The sequence below is a fragment of the Lemur catta genome, chromosome 10 (genome assembly GCF_020740605.2).
Source record: "Lemur catta isolate mLemCat1 chromosome 10, mLemCat1.pri, whole genome shotgun sequence".
Lineage (NCBI taxonomy): Eukaryota > Metazoa > Chordata > Mammalia > Primates > Lemuridae > Lemur > Lemur catta.
This window is the reverse complement of record NC_059137.1, coordinates 2,166,488-2,182,812: the sequence shown is the minus strand read 5'-3', so window position 1 is coordinate 2,182,812 and position 16,325 is coordinate 2,166,488. Positions and strand designations below refer to the sequence as shown.

General features: G+C 54.5%; 1 non-coding gene across 1 annotated transcript; it reads right to left on the bottom strand.

Moving 5' to 3' along the window:
- Nucleotides 1–4,616: 4,616 nt before the first annotated feature.
- LOC123646810 lies at nucleotides 4,617–4,716 on the bottom strand. The gene has a single exon (XR_006738058.1). It is a non-coding gene; the product is annotated as a small nucleolar RNA U13 (small nucleolar RNA).
- Nucleotides 4,717–16,325: the final 11,609 nt, after the last annotated feature.

The window sequence follows — 16,325 nt, the reverse complement described above, 5'->3', positions numbered from 1 at the left end:
TCACACCTGTAACCCCAGCACTCTGGGAGGCCGGGGTGGGAGGATCACTTGAGGGCAGGAGTTTGCAACCAGCCTGAGCAAGAGCGAGGCCCCATCTCTACAAATAAATATTAATAGGAAGCTGGGCGTGGTAGCACCTGTAGTCCCAGCTATTCAGAAGGCTGAGGCAGGAGGATCGCTTGAGCCCAGGAGTTTGAGGTTGCAGTGAGCTGTGATGACGCCACTGCACTCTAGCCTAGGTGACAGAGTGAGACTCCATTTCTTAAAAAACTCAAAGGTAAATGGAAGAAAATAAAGCTAAGTACAGAAATTATGAAATACGAAACTGCAATACAGAAAAAAAATAATTCTCTGAAAAGTAATAAGGTTGGGAAAGCTCTGGCAAGATTGATCAAGAAAAAGGTGTGAAATATATAATGTGTCTGACAGATTTACAAGATAAAAGAATACTTTCACATTTTAAGACAAATGTAAAACTTTTAGAAAAATATAAATCACCAAAACTGTAGAAGAAATGGATAGTCTGAGCTTCAGCAACTAATGAATTTTATTTTAATAAATGGTTAAGAATGTTCCCACAGAAAGAGGCCCAGACAGTTGTGGGTTTTTTGTTTGTTTGTTTGTTTTTGAGACAGAGTCTTGCTCGAGCTGGAGTGCAGTGGTGTCAGCCTAGCTCACAGCAACCTCAAACTCCTGGGCTCAAGTGATCTTCCTGCCTCAGCCTCAGGAGGCGAGGTCATCTTCATGGTGAACCCAGGGGGCAGTAAGAGGGTCTGGAACGGGCCGATGGGGAGGTAGTCTGTTCCACAGAGGGCACAACTAAGGCACCATGGGAGTCGAGCCCTGCTGAGCAGAGACAGGATGCTGGGGGGGTGAGTGGGGGGTTCTAGGGGAAGGTAAGAGCAGCAGTACCCGCCGTGCCAGCCGGAATCGGTGTCCAGGGCACCTGTGCTGGCTGGAGAGGGCAGGGAGCTGCAGGGTAAGGGTGAGGCTCAGCGGGGGTCGCAGCTGGCCACGTGGAAGGGAGAATGCAGCCGTTCAACAACAGCTACATGTTCCACGCACACTGTGGGCCCATTGCTGTGCTGGATGGAAGTTTCAGCAGCAAACGATGCCCAGCTCTTGCTTTCCAGAAACCCACGGGTCATCGTCCTGTGGAGTGACCAGGGGAATGAGGTGGTAAAAGTGGTCGCTTCCAAGATGGAGTCACTTAGGTCAAACTAACAAAACAGGGTCAGAGAGGCCGCGGAGAAGCAGCCCTCATGCACACATGCCTGTAGCAGGACTTGTCACAAGACCTTCCTCAAGACTGCAGTGTTCCAGATAGCTGCTCACACAGGGACACCGCCTGGGCCGTCTCAGCCAATAAGCTAATGCCAACTCCTGTAACAAACCCGGGCAGCCCTCATCTTCGTAAGTTTTGGTTTCAAAACAGCTTATGTGGACTTCTTGTCTTTCAAAGGAGAGCCCCTGGGTGCGCCTGCGGCCTGCCATAGCTTTCATACCCTGGCTTGCAGAAATAAATTCATTCATTGTGGAGAGCCTGTCTCTCAGTTTCTTCTTGGGCTGACAGTGTCGTGCAGGCTTCAGCACAGGGGACAAAGACTGAGGAAGGCAACTCCCAGGCAGACCAGAGACGAGAGTATCAGGCATTTGTAATGTCCTAAAAGTTTAGTCTGCTTTGGTGACATCTGACAAATTCTGATATGTTGTGTTTTCATTTTCATTTGCTTCAAAATATTTCCTAATTTCCCTTTGATGTAGGAAAAAAAAAAAAAGATTTGAGCAGATGTTTCACCAAAGAAGGTAACGAATAGCAAATAAGGGCATGAAAAAGATGCTCAGCACTAGTCTTCTGGAGTATGCAAATTAAAAGTACAAAGGACCGCGGCTGCATGTGCATTTGAATGGCGAGAACTGAAAAGCCTGACGCTGGCAAGCGTGGCCAGGCTGCGGGGGAACGGGAACTCGCCCGCGGCTGGGAACACGGTGCGACCGTTTCGGAGGTGCGTTTGTGTTTGCGCACGGCTGTCCCGCGCTCGGCACCCTTTGTCGAAGAGCCCATCCCGTCTTCCCGGCGTTGCCTTTGCGCCTTTATCGGAACTCGCTGGCCACGATGCGAGCGGGCCGTTTCTGGCCTGTCGGTCTGTTCCCCTGAACCTTTCGCCAGCGCCGCGTTGCCCTGGTGACCGTAGCTCTGTGCTGAGTCTGGAAGTCGGGTGGCCTGAGCCCTCTGTTTCTTTGAAATTATTTTGTTTTATTTTCCATTTACTGTTGTTAACTGGAGAAATAATGATGAAGCGTATCATTTGGAAAGGAGGAGCTTTATTTCTCATGAAGGGCTGCAGCCCGCGGCGGCCACCCCGGCGGGCGGAAGCGGACGCTGAGGGGACGGCGAGGGGACGGCGAGGGGACGCTGAGGGGACGGCGAGGGGACGCTGAGGGGACGGCGAGGGGACGGCGAGGGGACGGCGAGGGGACGCTGAGGGGACGGTGAGGGGACGCTGAGGGGACGGCGAGGGGACGGCGAGGGGACGCTGAGGGGACGGCGAGGGGACGGCGAGGGGACGCTGAGGGGACGGCGAGGGCACGGCGAGGGGACGGCGAGGGGACGCTGAGGGGACGGCGAGGGGACGGCGAGGGGACGGCGAGGGGACGCTGAGGGGACGGCGAGGGGACGGCGAGGGCACGGTGAGGGGACGGCGAGGGGACGGCGAGGGGACGCTGAGGGGACGGCGAGGGCACGGCGAGGGGACGGCGAGGGGACGCTGAGGGGACGGCGAGGGGACGGCGAGGGGACGGCGAGGGGACGCTGAGGGGACGGCGAGGGGACGCTGAGGGGACGGTGAGGGGACGCTGAGGGGACGGCGAGGGGACGGCGAGGGCACGGTGAGGGGACGGCGAGGGGACGCTGAGGGGACGCTGAGGGGACGGCGAGGGGACGGCGAGGGCACGGTGAGGGGACGGCGAGGGGACGCTGAGGGGACGGCGAGGGGACGGCGAGGGGACGGCGAGGGGACGCTGAGGGGACGGCGAGGGGACGCTGAGGGGACGGTGAGGGGACGCTGAGGGGACGGCGAGGGGACGGCGAGGGCACGGTGAGGGGACGGCGAGGGGACGCTGAGGGGACGGCGAGGGGACGCTGAGGGGACGGCGAGGGCACGGCGAGGGGACGGCGAGGGGACGGCGAGGGGACGCTGAGGGGACGGTGAGGGGACGGCGAGGGGACGGCGAGGGGACGCTGAGGGGACGGCGAGGGGACGCTGAGGGGACGCTGAGGGGACGGCGAGGGGACGGCGAGGGCACGGTGAGGGGACGGCGAGGGGACGCTGAGGGGACGGCGAGGGGACGGCGAGGGCACGGTGAGGGGACGGCGAGGGGACGCTGAGGGGACGGCGAGGGGACGCTGAGGGGACGGCGAGGGGACGGCGAGGGGACGGTGAGGGGACGGCGAGGGGACGCTGAGGGGACGCTGAGGGGACGCTGAGGGGACGGCGAGGGGACGGTGAGGGGACGCTGAGGGGACGGCGAGGGGACGCTGAGGGGACGGCGAGGGGACGGCCAGATACGCGCTCAGTGCGCCCCGGGAGGAGTCATGAATATTTATGCGAAGAGAAAACGCGCATGTGCAGTTGTGCTTCACACCTCACCCCGTCACGGCTGGGAACGCCCCGTTAAGGTGTCTTTGGGGCCCCTCTCGCCGAGAGGGGTCCGTTCAGTCCGTCCCAGGCTTGCGATTTTATTTCTAGTTCACGCTATGTAGTGTCATTGCTTGGTCTGCGTTCTCTGCTTCCTAAGACCGCGGCTCCTCCTCTGAGGCGGGCGCCGGCCCTGGAGGCCCGCTGGGGCCCCAGCCGGGTTTGCCTCAGCCTCTCCCCGGCTCTGTCCGCCCCGTCCGGCCGGTCCGCGGTTCCGCAGCTGCTGCTGGTCACGGAGCTCCCCGCCCCGCGAGCTTCCTCGCCACCGAGAGTGGCGCCGATGACGGCCCTGGGCAGAAGCTTCTCCTCTCCTCCGAGCAAGGGCTGTCCCCTCGGGAGCTGGCCACTGTCACGGCGCGTGCCCCCGGGCAGCGTCTCTGCTCTGCTCCCCTGGAGCGACACCCAGAGTGACACCCAGAGTGACACGCTGCAGCAGGTGCTGGGCAGGGTGCCCGGCAGGAACGGCAGCCACCGCTCTTCGAGACGTGTCCTTCCCGGCGTGGCCCCTCCACCGTGGGTGAGCGGGGCGAGGCGGTGCCTGCAGGGAGCGTGCCCTGCCGGGGGCGCCGGGGCGGGAAGGGCTCCCGGGCCTCCTGGCCCCACCGGAGTGGAACAAACCTTCTGCTACCTGGAACTAGAATTGGAAGAAACATGTAGCTCTTCTGATTTGTCGGAAGGCTTATATTTTTCCGTGTGGTGGTTACTTAACGTTTACATCTATAACTAACATTCCTGATTCCTCCCCAGCCTCTCGTCGCATGGTTTCAAGGCTGGATGGAGGAAATCTGGGTTACTACAAGAGGCAGGAGGAGGAAAAAAGGTGTAATTGCTTAAGCATTCTTTTTTTCTTCTTCATTTTTTTCTAATATTCTAAAATGCACCAATAAGCATTCTAAACTAATATACTTTTTTTTTTCACATCAGACGGGTAACGTACCGATGTCATAACAAAGCTTGAGGGAGACACATGTCACACGCACGTGAACACCCTCATCATGCTTGTGAACTACAAAAGGATCTATACTAACATACTCTTAATGTTGTCTTTTTAAAAAAGAGTTATTTAGGAAAGTTCATTTGGACATTACAGAGTAGTGAGTAGGCACGGGAGGGTAGAGACTGCAGGCCGCTTTGAGACTCAGTTTACCAGAATGACGCCCATTTGCTCCTGAGCAGTGGACAGGCCAGCAGGACTCAGGAGCCAGAGTTCAGAAACCCCGCGTCGTAACCAAATGAGGCTGACACAGAGCGGACAAGCCTGAGCCTTCCCTGGGCCTCTGGGTGTCCAGGGGCTCATTGGCCAGTGCATATACAGCATCCCTGGTGGCCTGGGGTCCTCGTGCCCTGTTCCCACTGGGGCCTGAGGCCACAACCGTGGAACCACGTCCCAGAGGGGCGTGCTGAGGTGGCTCTGCTGCTCTCTCACTGGGAGAGGCTGGGGTTGCAGTGTGGCTGGGGGGGGGGAGTGGCACCCAGCCCTAGGGGAGGGGCAAAGCTGAAGCCACTGGCCATGGAGGCAGGGAGGAGGTTCAAGGCCTGTTGGCTGATGGGCTGTCTGGAGAAAGGAGTGAGGGACAGACAGCAGCTACGCCTTCTCAGGGCTGCAGCCATCAGCACTGTCCAGCCTGAGCGGGCTCTGGGACGAGTGCTGTCTCCTGCCACAGTGTGGTGTGCACCACGGGCTGCGACTGGACAGAGTCACATGGGCAGGGGGGACTCAGACCTGGCATGGTGTCCAGCAGCCCAGCTATGCTGGGCATGGGGAAAGGGCTCCCTTTCCCCAAGAAAGACCTAGGCCCAGCCACAGGGCCAGGTGCAGGACCCCGAACTCACATTCGTTCTCGGCCATTAGCATATTGAGCACCGTCTCCACCATCGCTCAGGCGACACCAGTTCTCAGCAGCCTCACCTCTACTTTGAAATATATTTTACTTGGGTGTTTAATTCTGGGGTGAAAGTCTTTTCTTTTCTACGGTACTTTTAAGTTGTGTTCCACTGTCCTCTCACTTGCATTGCTTCCAGTGACAAATCTGCTGTCATCCTTGTTCCTTTGCACATATGTGTCTTTTTCATTTCTCAGTTTCCTACTGGGTAGTTTCCATGGCTATGACTTCTGGTTCACTAATTTTTTCTTCTGCAGTGTCTATTTTTCATCTCTAGAAGCTCCATTTGAGTCTTTCAAAATATCTTATTTCTTACTGTAATATGCTTATGTTTTCATCAACCTTCCTGAACATTATTCAGCATAGTTATATAACTCTTTTACTGTACTTATCTCATGCTTTTTCCATCTGTGTGATTTCCAAGTATGTTTCCATTAATTGATTTTTATGCACATTGTGAGTCTTATTTTTCTGGTCTTTCACCTAGTAATTTTGAATTGGATGCCAGACATTATGAATTTTATCTTGTTGGGTGCTTGACATTTTTGTATTTCTTTAAATATTCTTGTTTTGAGTGCAATTAAATTACTTGGCAACAGTTTGATTCTTTCAAGCCTTGCTCTTCAGCTTCACTGGACAGGGCCAGAGTGACACAGGAAAGTGACTCCCAATGCTGGGAGCCACTTGAAGTCCAAGTGGGTCCTTGGCTTCACACAAGAAAGAATTCAGGAGTGAGCAGACAGTATAAAGTGAAGACAAGATTCAGAAACTACAGAAAGTTTACTGTACAGACAGAGCAGAGGCAAGTTCTCCCTGCAGAAGAGAACTGGCCCCTGGTTCCTGTCCCCTTTCTGTTTAAGCAAGGGCTTACTTACAGGCTAAACAAGGGGAGGAATATTCATGGCGGGTGGTGTTCCGCCACCATCTTGGTTCTCATCAGTTGGAATGTGCCCTGCCTCCACCCTGTTTTGCTCAGGGTAATTTGAAACTTTTGAGACTTCCTGACTCAGGTATGCTGAGGCCACACGCACAGCAGTACCTGCCAGTTCCCTGTCTCAGCAGCAGCTGTCCTACAGCTAACTGGGCACCACTCCTGAGGCGACACCCTTCTTTCTGATGACCCATCTGTTGTGAGATTTTTCTGGGTTGGCTGATGGGAGCTATTTCCAGCTTTCTGGAAACTCTGGGGTTGTCCTGCCTGCTCCTCCCTGGTGGGTCTTTCCATAGCCTTGGGTGCTTTTCTGACGTGCTGGAGTGATCAGTACTCCACGCAGACTTGAGAGGAAATGGGCAGAGCCTCCCTCCACCCCCAGGGAAGCTCTCTCCTCTCTGGTTCTCTGTTCTGCAAAATCAAAATCTTACTGTCTTTGTCCCCCTGAATTCTCAGCTCCGTCTCCGCAACTCAAGGGGCTCCAGGCTCCTATGGGCTTTCCCTCCCCAAAATGTTGCCTGAAAACTCTGTCCAGACAGAAGGCGAGGCCGTCACAGAACCTGTTCCTCAGTTGCCCTCGCTCTCCTGTCTGAAAGTCCTCGTTTCACGCATTTTGGTGGTTTTAGCTGTTTAGAGGAGAATGGTGAGTCTGGGCCCCATAACTTCACCACGGAAGGAAGTCTCACAACTGGCAGATATTACTTCATTTGCGAAACTGGCGAATTTTATTTAACTTAGGATCACTTTTACTTTTTCTTTAATGTTTAATTAAATCAATCGTACATTTAACATCTAAACACCAAGGATACGTATTTAATTAGTATTTAAATATCTGATTCCTTCATATACATAAAACACCAGAGAAGCGTTTCTTGTTAGTACTTCAGAATTAAGTGCACTCTCAAGGAAACAACACGTGTTTTTTTTCTTTGCCAACAGGTAATGTGCCTGCAACACATATTTTTGATAGTTTTTTAACTGCGGTAAAATTCACCATTTTAACCGCTTTGCAGTGTACGACTCAGCGACTTTTAGCACCTTCACAATGTCGGGCCAGTGTCTCCACCGTCCACTTCCGGAAAGTTGCCGTGACTCCACAGGAACCCCGCGCCGTTTAGCAGTCGCCGCGCCGCTCCCTGCCCCGGCCGCGTGGATCCGCCGACGCCGGGCACGCGCACGCACGGGGTCACGCAGCGCGCGGGGGTCACGCAGCGCGCGACCTTCGCGTGCCGCCTCTTCCCCGAGCGCGGCGGTGCCGAGGGCCGCCCCCGCGAGCCTGCGTCGGAGCTTCGCGCCTTCTCGTGGCCGCGTGAACCTGCCGCCTTCGTCCGCCCGTCGCCGGGCGACGGACGCTCGAGCTGTTTGCGTCTCCGCCGTCGTCAGTAACCTGTTGGGAACACGCGTGACGTTCTGTGCGACCTGCTTTCAGTTCTCGTGGTTCTGCGCCGGGGAGTGAAGCCGCCGGTCTGGTGATTCCATGTTCAACTTTGTGAGGCACCACCAAAGTGTTTTCATTTTTCCTAGCATTTTTGATTTTTTAAACTATGTATGTGTGTTTTTCTTTCTTTCTTGAGACAGAGTCTCATTCTGCCGCCCTGGGTAGAGTGAGTGCCGTGGCGGCAGCCTAGCTCACCGCAGCCTCAGACTCCTGGGCTCAAGCGACCCTCCCGGCTTGTAATCCTAGCCTCGGTGCTAGGATTGCCGGCGTGAGCCACCCCAAGCCCAGCCCTGTATTTCTTTTATTTAAAAAATAAACAAAGAAATGGGTGGAATGAGGAACTGCAGAAATGCTGGCTGTACAAGAGCTTTTGCCAACCAAGCTGGAAAACAAAGGTGACAGGCGTGCCAAGGCCAGCTTTGAGGCTCCTAGCATGTCATGGTCAGTCACTCTTTGGTCTCACTTCCTCCTTGAAGCCTTCAGCACAGGTCGACCTTGTCCTGCCCTGGACACACACTCGCGTCCCCTCAGGAGCCCACTGGCCACTGTCAACCTCCAGGCTTCTATGCTGGCAAGAGGGGAGGAGAGAAGAGGACTGCCCTGGTTTCCCAGAGGGTTGGGAGGCCCCCAGAACCCCCAGGCCCGTGCAGAGGAGTGGGCAGGGCAGTGTGGGGGTGGAGGATGGTGCCCACCCCTCAGACTCTGCGGCAAGTCTGAGGCGGATGACAGAGACAGGGCAGTGCGATGATCCGTGTATCTGGGCAGCTGGGCGGGTCGGGGTACAGGACCGTGTAGGAGCAGGATGAGGCTGAGCGAAGGGTCACGTCAGGACAGGTGACCAGAGGGATTTTGCCATCCCCTCCCCCAGCATGTGGTGGTGGGTGCAGACTCACCGTGGGGTCCCTGCAGGCTACAAGGCAAGGGCACGCCCTTGGGGTACGGCGTGGGAAGGAGCCTGTCCTCCAGCCCTGGTGGCCGGGGCATGGAGTGGTGGAGATTTGGAGAGGAGAAGAGATTGCCTGGACTGCAAGGTAACAGAGTGGGTCATTGGCCTGGGCTTCCAGCTGCTCCCTGTCCTGGCCTGGTCCCTTCACCCACTGCCCGGCCAGGCAGGAGCCTGCACAGGAAACCTGAAGCGGAGGAGAGAGCGGACAGCCGGCTGCCCTCTGAGCTGCACTGTGCTTCATTCCCGGACGGGACCCAAAGGACCCCAGGTACCTGCACTCCAGGTGGGCCTCCAGGCACTGCCTCCCCTGAAGACACAGGTGACAGCCTCCGAAGCAGCCTCCATTGAGCCCTTTACTTAGCTCACCTTTACTGCCGCGTGCTGATGTCTCTGGGATCAGGAACTTGCCGTCGAGAGTTAATGGTAAGATCTGGAGTGGGGTGTGCTCCTGGGTGTGTGGTCGGTGGGAGACCATTCGCTAGGTGTTGTGAGTGACAGGCGAGGAGGGTGGGGGGGCGAGGGGGGATGAGCCCAAGCTGGAGAGGTCGGGGGCGTCCCCCAGGGTTTTGGGAGCCATGGCAAGGACAGGACTTGATCCTGAGGGCAGGGGAAGCCACCTATGGGGCCCTGTCCCTGTGCTGACTGAGAAAGCGTTTGACACCTGGCCTCGGGCACCAGCTAAAAAATGTGGTTCCTGTCAGTGAGACAGACCTGGCCGCTGCCCCTCCCTGATCAGGGCAAATCAGAAACCTGCCAAGCTCTTCCCTGCCCAGAAGGGACACGTAGGCTTTGTCCTTCAGGTGGATCTGCCTCTGAGCCTGAGTCTGGGCTGTGGTTAGCTTCTGCCAGGCTGACCTCCGCCACCCACTGGCCCAGGCACCTGGCCATGGACCCCAGAGGTGAGCTGGAAGGTGGAACTGCTGGGAACGGGGCTGTGGGTCACCCCCGCCCGTCTGATTGTCAGATCGGGAGCTTCACAGCTGCGCCACAGCCAGAGGTTCAGGGCAGCCTGGCAGGGACAGCAGGGCAGAGGTGCAGCCCAGAGGGTCTGGAGCTGCCTGTTTGCGGTGGGGCTGGGCAGGGCGGTGACGGCACCGGGGAAGTAAGGCAAGACGTGGCCATGGCACTGTTAGAGTAGAAGGCAGACCCTGGGTGGAGGTGTCCTGATTTGACATGCATTTGGGACCTGCAGAGCCTTCACGGAGGGAGGGCCTGGAGAGGGAAGAGGCTTCCGTGGTCATTCAGGGAGTCCTCGCCCAGCCAGGGTGGAAGCCACGCCTCCAGCCTCTAACACTGGGGTCCCCAACCCCTGGGCCTGGACCGGGCCGCAGAGCTCTGCCGCCTTCCCTGTTCCCCCACCACCATCCGTGGAAAAAGTGTCTTCTCTGAAACTTAGGAACGAAATGGGGGGTGCACAGCAGGGGGTGCACACAGTGAGCGACGGGAGAGCTAGTGAAGCTAAGGCTTCGTCTGTATTTCCAGCCGCTCCCCATCACTCGCCTCCCCGCCCCTATCTGTGGAAAAATTGTCTTCCTTGAAACCTGTCCCTGGTGCCAAAAAGGTTGGGGACCACTGCGGTAGCAGGTACTCTGGGGAGGACTGGGCACCCAGAGGAGCCCATCTTCCTGGAAGAGAAGACCAGAGGTGACCACCTCGCTTTCTGGTCAGAGCTTTAATGTGTTTAGTCATCAAAATTCTCTGGAGCTTTTCCTTGAAGGGAGCCAGACTCGTCTGGCCTGGCAGGGTGTCTGCTGTTCACGCGAGAGCCCTTGTGAACGCAGCAGGGAGGCCCTTGCCTGGGTGTGGGCGCCCGACTGGCACAGCTGACACCCCCGCCTAGAAGTCAGAGCAACAGAGTCCAGGGCGGGTTGGCACCCAGAATGTGCACCCAAGACTTGACGCTTCCTGGTCCCCTGAAAGACCGTGGCCACAGCTCTCAGAATGGGGACAATGTGGTGAGGTTGTCAACATAAAGAAAGAAACTCAGAAACAGGCCGTCTGGAACAAAAGATCGTAACTGGGGAGAGCAAAGGGCTGCAGTCTGGCAATGCAGGCTGTGAAATCACAGGCGCACCAAGGAAAGCCAGAACCAAGGGGCGTTTTCAAAGGCAAGGAGTCCTGCAAACTGCCTGGACCAACCCCCGGCCTCAGGAACCTGCCGCAGGAGCTCATGGGGGACAGCCCTTGCTAGGCTCTGTCCCAGGCTGGGTGCCTTTACCCGGAACACTTGAGGCCGGAGCGTGGACAGATGCTTGGTTCCAGCCAATGGTCTGCAGGATCCCGAGAGGCAGCACTGGTGAGAAGGTGAGTTCCAGGGAGCGAGGAGGGCTCGGGCTTTGTAGCAAAAGTCCCACCTAAGTTCCCAATCAGGTTCATTTATGCAAATAAGGACTGACACTTGCTTAGTTCTGATTGGTCAGTGCAGCTGAGCCCTGATTGGTTGATACAGTAAGCTCCGGTTGGTTGGGCTGAGTTTGGAGAGGCCCATATATGAGAAGGTGTTTGGGGGACTCAGAGCACAGGTGTGACCGCTAGTCAGCAAGTGGACGCTGGGCTCTAACTTAAATTTAGGCCCAGTTGGCCACCGAGGCTGTCTTGAAGGACTGACTCTTCCAGGTGCACATGTATTCCCAAGGTGAAATTCTTGTGTTAAGCTCTGTTTGCTGCTTACTGGGTGGGGAGGAGACACGTAGGCATTTCAGGAATGCAAGCGTGAGCCCTCCCCAGCCTCGTTTTGGTGAGGGTTTTGATGCAGGTGACTCCATTTGTATTGCTAACTGCCACAGGGTCCACCCTGGGCTTGTGTTGGTTCTGATGTCAAGTGTCCCAGGGAGACAGAGCTGGAAGCCACAGACCTGGCCATCCACACCCCTGGGGAGACCCCACGGGTTGGAGCAACAAACCTGGTCTGACAGTCACAGACCTGGTAGGTGAAAATTCAGCCCAGTTTACATAGACCTGTTCTGGTTTGAGCACTGAAAGTCTCATGTCCTGGGGACCCTGTGAGTCCCGTGCAAACCCAAATGGAGGCCATCCTGGGCCAGGGTTTGGGACCCAATATTGCCATGAATTTTGCATGACCTTGTGCAAAATTGTTCCCTCTTCCCACACAAGTCCTTCCCTGGCACGGCCGCTTGTGAGTAACACATTGTGTCATGATTACACCTCTGGTCTGGCGAGGGCTCTCTTCTGCACAGCCTTTTTTTTTCTTACAAACAGGATCTTGCTCTGTCACCCAGAGCTGGAGTACAGTGACATGATCATAGCTCACTGCAACTTCAAACTCCTGGGCTTAAGCAATCCTCCCACTTCAGCCTCTGAGTAGCTAGGACTACAGATGCACGCCACCACACCTGGCTAATATTTTTCTAAAAAACTTTTGCAGAGAGAGGGTCTCGCTCTGTCGCCCAGGCTGGAGTGCAGTGGCTATTCACAGGCATGATCACAGGGGTTGTGGCCTCGAACTCCTTGCCTCAAGGAAGCCTCCTGAGTGGCTGGGACTACAGGTGCGGCCACCTTGCCCAGCTTCACCACCGTCTTAGGGGGTTGCTCATCTGAGGCTGAATGTCCCTTACATGAATGTCTGCCCAGATTGTGTGCACTTTTAAAAAAATTCAACTGTTGTTCTCTTATTTATCATATTGTAGGAGCTATTAAGGGAATGAGGGCTTTTTGTAATATGAATTGCAAGTGTTTCTTTCCAGTTTGTTTCTTTTGATTTTGTTCTGAAATCATGCACAAATTTCTCATCTTTATGGGGTCCTATTTATTTGTCTTTACTTAGGGCTATGCTTTTTTCCTAATCTTTTGTCAAATCCAGAATGCCGTCTCCCCCCTTCAAGACTTAAAAGTAATATCTTTCCATATTTTATTCTGGTTTATTTATACCTTAATTTAATTTTATTATTTTGAATAGGTAGTACATTTACATGGTCCAAAAAGGAAAATTATACTTACAGGTATATACTGGTGAGTGTCATTTCCACCAGATTTCTGCTGACATTGCTCCCAGCTCCCTGCTTTCTATAGATAATCATTTTTTATTCATTTCTTGTGTGGAATTTTAGTTTTTTTATTTAAATATAAGAAAACATTGGTCCAGGTGCTGTGGCTCATGTCTGTAATCCCAGCACTTTGGGAGGCTTAGGTGGGAGGATCGTTTGAGCCCAGGAGTTGGAGACCAGCCTGGGCAATGTAGCAAGACCCCATCTCTACAATAAATAAATAAATATAAGCAAGTATGATTATATATCCCTTCACCTCCCTTTCCTTTACAAAAGGTAGAATGTTACTTGTACTGTTCTGAACTTTGCTTTAGACATGAACACTGGCACACATCTTAAAAGCAGAGCTTCCCTTGTTGGGGTGCACCCCAATCTGCTTAATAAGTTCCCCAATGATGAACACTTGGGTTGTTTCCAGTCTTTTGCTCTTACAGAGGAAGGACTGTGAGTAGCTTTGTCCATGTATCATTTTATGTGTGGGCAGGTGTATCTGTGGTGTAGATTCCCAGAGGGGAGTTTTCGGGTCAGAAGGTGAGTCTGACCTGGATAGATACTACCTGATCTCCTCACAGCGGTTTTGTCCTCCTCTACTCCCTATAGCAGCGCTTCTCAGCCTTTTGTTTGTTTGCTTGTTTTTCATTATGACATTGTAAGGAGAAAAATTAAATTGAATTTAAATTTTCCCCAAAGAGAGAAATTAAATACCAAGGAATAGAATTCTGTCGGGTAAGGTTGAGCTTTGGAAGGCCACAGATTGTTTTCATGCTTTTGCACTCCCCGAACCACTTTTTACTTCCTTAGGGGTGATATTCCCCACCCCGTCCTCGTCCTCGTTGAGAATGGCCCACAGCGAGGTAGAGCACCTGCTTGGCGCCCATCTGCACCGGAGACTGTTGTGAGGCTCCTAGTGTTTGCGCCATCTGATGGTGAGAAATGGTATCTCCCTCGTGAGTGTGTGTGTGTGTGTGTGTGTGTGTGTGTGTGTGTGTGTGTGTTGAACAGCTTGAGCAATAACTGACATGCAATAGACTGCATATATTTAAAGTGTGCAGTGAGATAAAATGTAGCAATCGTGTGCTTCTGTGACGCTATCACCGCAGTCAAGATAATGAGCATATTCCCCACTTCCTGAGGTGTTCTCGCACCCTTTGGCAGTCCGTCCCACCCTCCCCCAGCACTGCCACACAAGGCAGCCACTGGTCTTTTTGTCACTGGAGATCAGTTTGCACTTTCTAGAATTTTATATAAAGGGACCACACGCTAAATCTCTCCTTTTTGTTAGGCTTCTTGCACTCCACGTGATAAGTTTGAGGCTCAGTGTACCCACAGTTCATTCCTTTGCTGTCCCGCTGTAGGGCTGCATCCCAGCTTGTGCGTCCACTCATTGGCTGTGAACATCCAGTCTCTGGCTCTTAAAAATGAAGGTGCTGTGAGCAGCTGCACACAAGTCTTCGTGTGGGCACGCGCACGTTCACTTCTCGTGGGGTGACAGGGCATATGGTAAGACATGCCGAGTCTGCATTCCCCCGGGTGCACTGCAGGCTCCGGCTGCTCTGCAACCTCGCCGACATTTGGTATAATCAGTCTTTCAATTGTAATGTCACATACGTGTATCGCATTGTGACTGTGATGTGCATTTCCCCAGCGACTAATGATGTTGCTAGCTCTTCATGAACTTTTTGGCCATCCTTCCATCTTCCCAGTGAAGTATGTGCGCAAAGCTTCAGCCCATTTTTTTTTTTTTTTTTTTTTGAGACAGAGTCTCACTCTGTTCCCCGGGCTAGAGTGCCGTGGCATCAGCCTAGCTCACAGCAACCTCAAACTCCTGGGCTCAGGTGATCCTTCTGCCTCAGCCTCCCGAGTAGCTGGGACTACAGGAATGCGCCCCCATGCCCGGCTACGTTTTTTTTTTTTTTGTATATATTTTAGTTGTTTGGCTAATTTCTTTCATTTTTAGTAGAGACAGGGTCTCGCTCTTGCTCAGGCTGGTCTCGAACTCCTGAGCTCAAACGATCCGCCCGCCTCGGCCTCCCAGAGTGCTAGGATTACAGGCGTGAGCCACCGTGCCCGGCCTGGCCCATTTTTTTAAAGACCTTATTTTCTAGCGCAGATTTAGTTTCACAGCAAAACTGAGCAAAGGTACAGAGATTCCCCACACTCCCTGCCCACCCCCAGCCTCCCCACTACGAACATCCCCACCAGAGTGGGGCATTAGCTACACCTGGTGAACCCACACTGACCCATCACCGCCGAGGGACCATAGTGTACGGTAGGGTTTGCGCTGGGTGTTGGATGTTCTGTGGGTTTGGAGGAATGTACAGTGACACGTTCTCACTGTTACAGTGTCACATGGAGCATTTTTTATTGCCCTAAAACTTCTCCGTGCCCTAAAAATCCTGCCCTCCCCTTAGCTCCACTGGCAGCCGCTGACCCACTTATCATCCCCACAGTTTCCTCTTTTCCGGAGTGTCTTATAGTTGGAATCACAGTACATGGCCTTTTAGGATTGGCTTCTGCACTTACTAACATGCACTTAAGTCTCATTCATGTCTTTTCATGGCTTGGTAACTGATTTCTTTTCAGCACTGAGTAATATTCCTTTGGCAGTACCACACTTCACCGTCCACCTGCCGAGAAGCATTTCAGTTGCTTCTAAGCTCAGGCAGTGGTGAATAAGGCTGCTGTGAACACTCAGGTGCAAGTTTTTGTGTGGACATAAGTTCCAGCTCCTTTGAGTAACTGTCAAGGCACAGGATGGCATGGATCACGTGGTGAGAGCGTGTTTAATTTTGTAAGAAACTGCCAGGCTGTCCTCCAAAGTGGCTGTGCATTTTTGGATCCCACGGGCAGGGATTGAGAGTTCCTGTTGTTCTACATCCTCATCAGCACGTGGTGTCCTTAGGGTTTTGGATTTTGGCCATTCCAATAGGTGGGTAGTTACATCCCATTGTCATTTTAATGTTTCCTCTGGAACATCGCCTGGCACTTGCCAGCCCGGGCCAGAGTGGGCTTTAGTCGTCCTCACTGCCCCCTGAGCATGTTCCTTCCGCATCCGCGACCCGCACCCATGTCCTTCTCGCAGCAGGGACACGTGTCCTCTGCGGCGGCTGCGGGCAGGGGCAGAGGGGGGCGGCGCTAGACAGGTAGGTGCGCGGAGTCCCCCGGACGCGCAAGGGGCAGGGGCGTAGGGCCAGGCCCGGGCTTGCGCGCGGGGACCCGACCTCAGCGCGGTCGCGAAGGACCCGCGCTATGCGGGGCGCGGACCTGTGTGGGGCTGCGGAGGGGGCCAAGGGGTGCGACTGTAGCGGGCGGGGGCGCGGGGCGCAGGGTTCTGCCGGGCTGGAGGGTTTAAAGGCAGAGCCTCGGAAGGCTGGCATTTCTGGGGCGGCCCAGGGTTGGCAGACGGGTCTCGGGGGGCTCAGGGA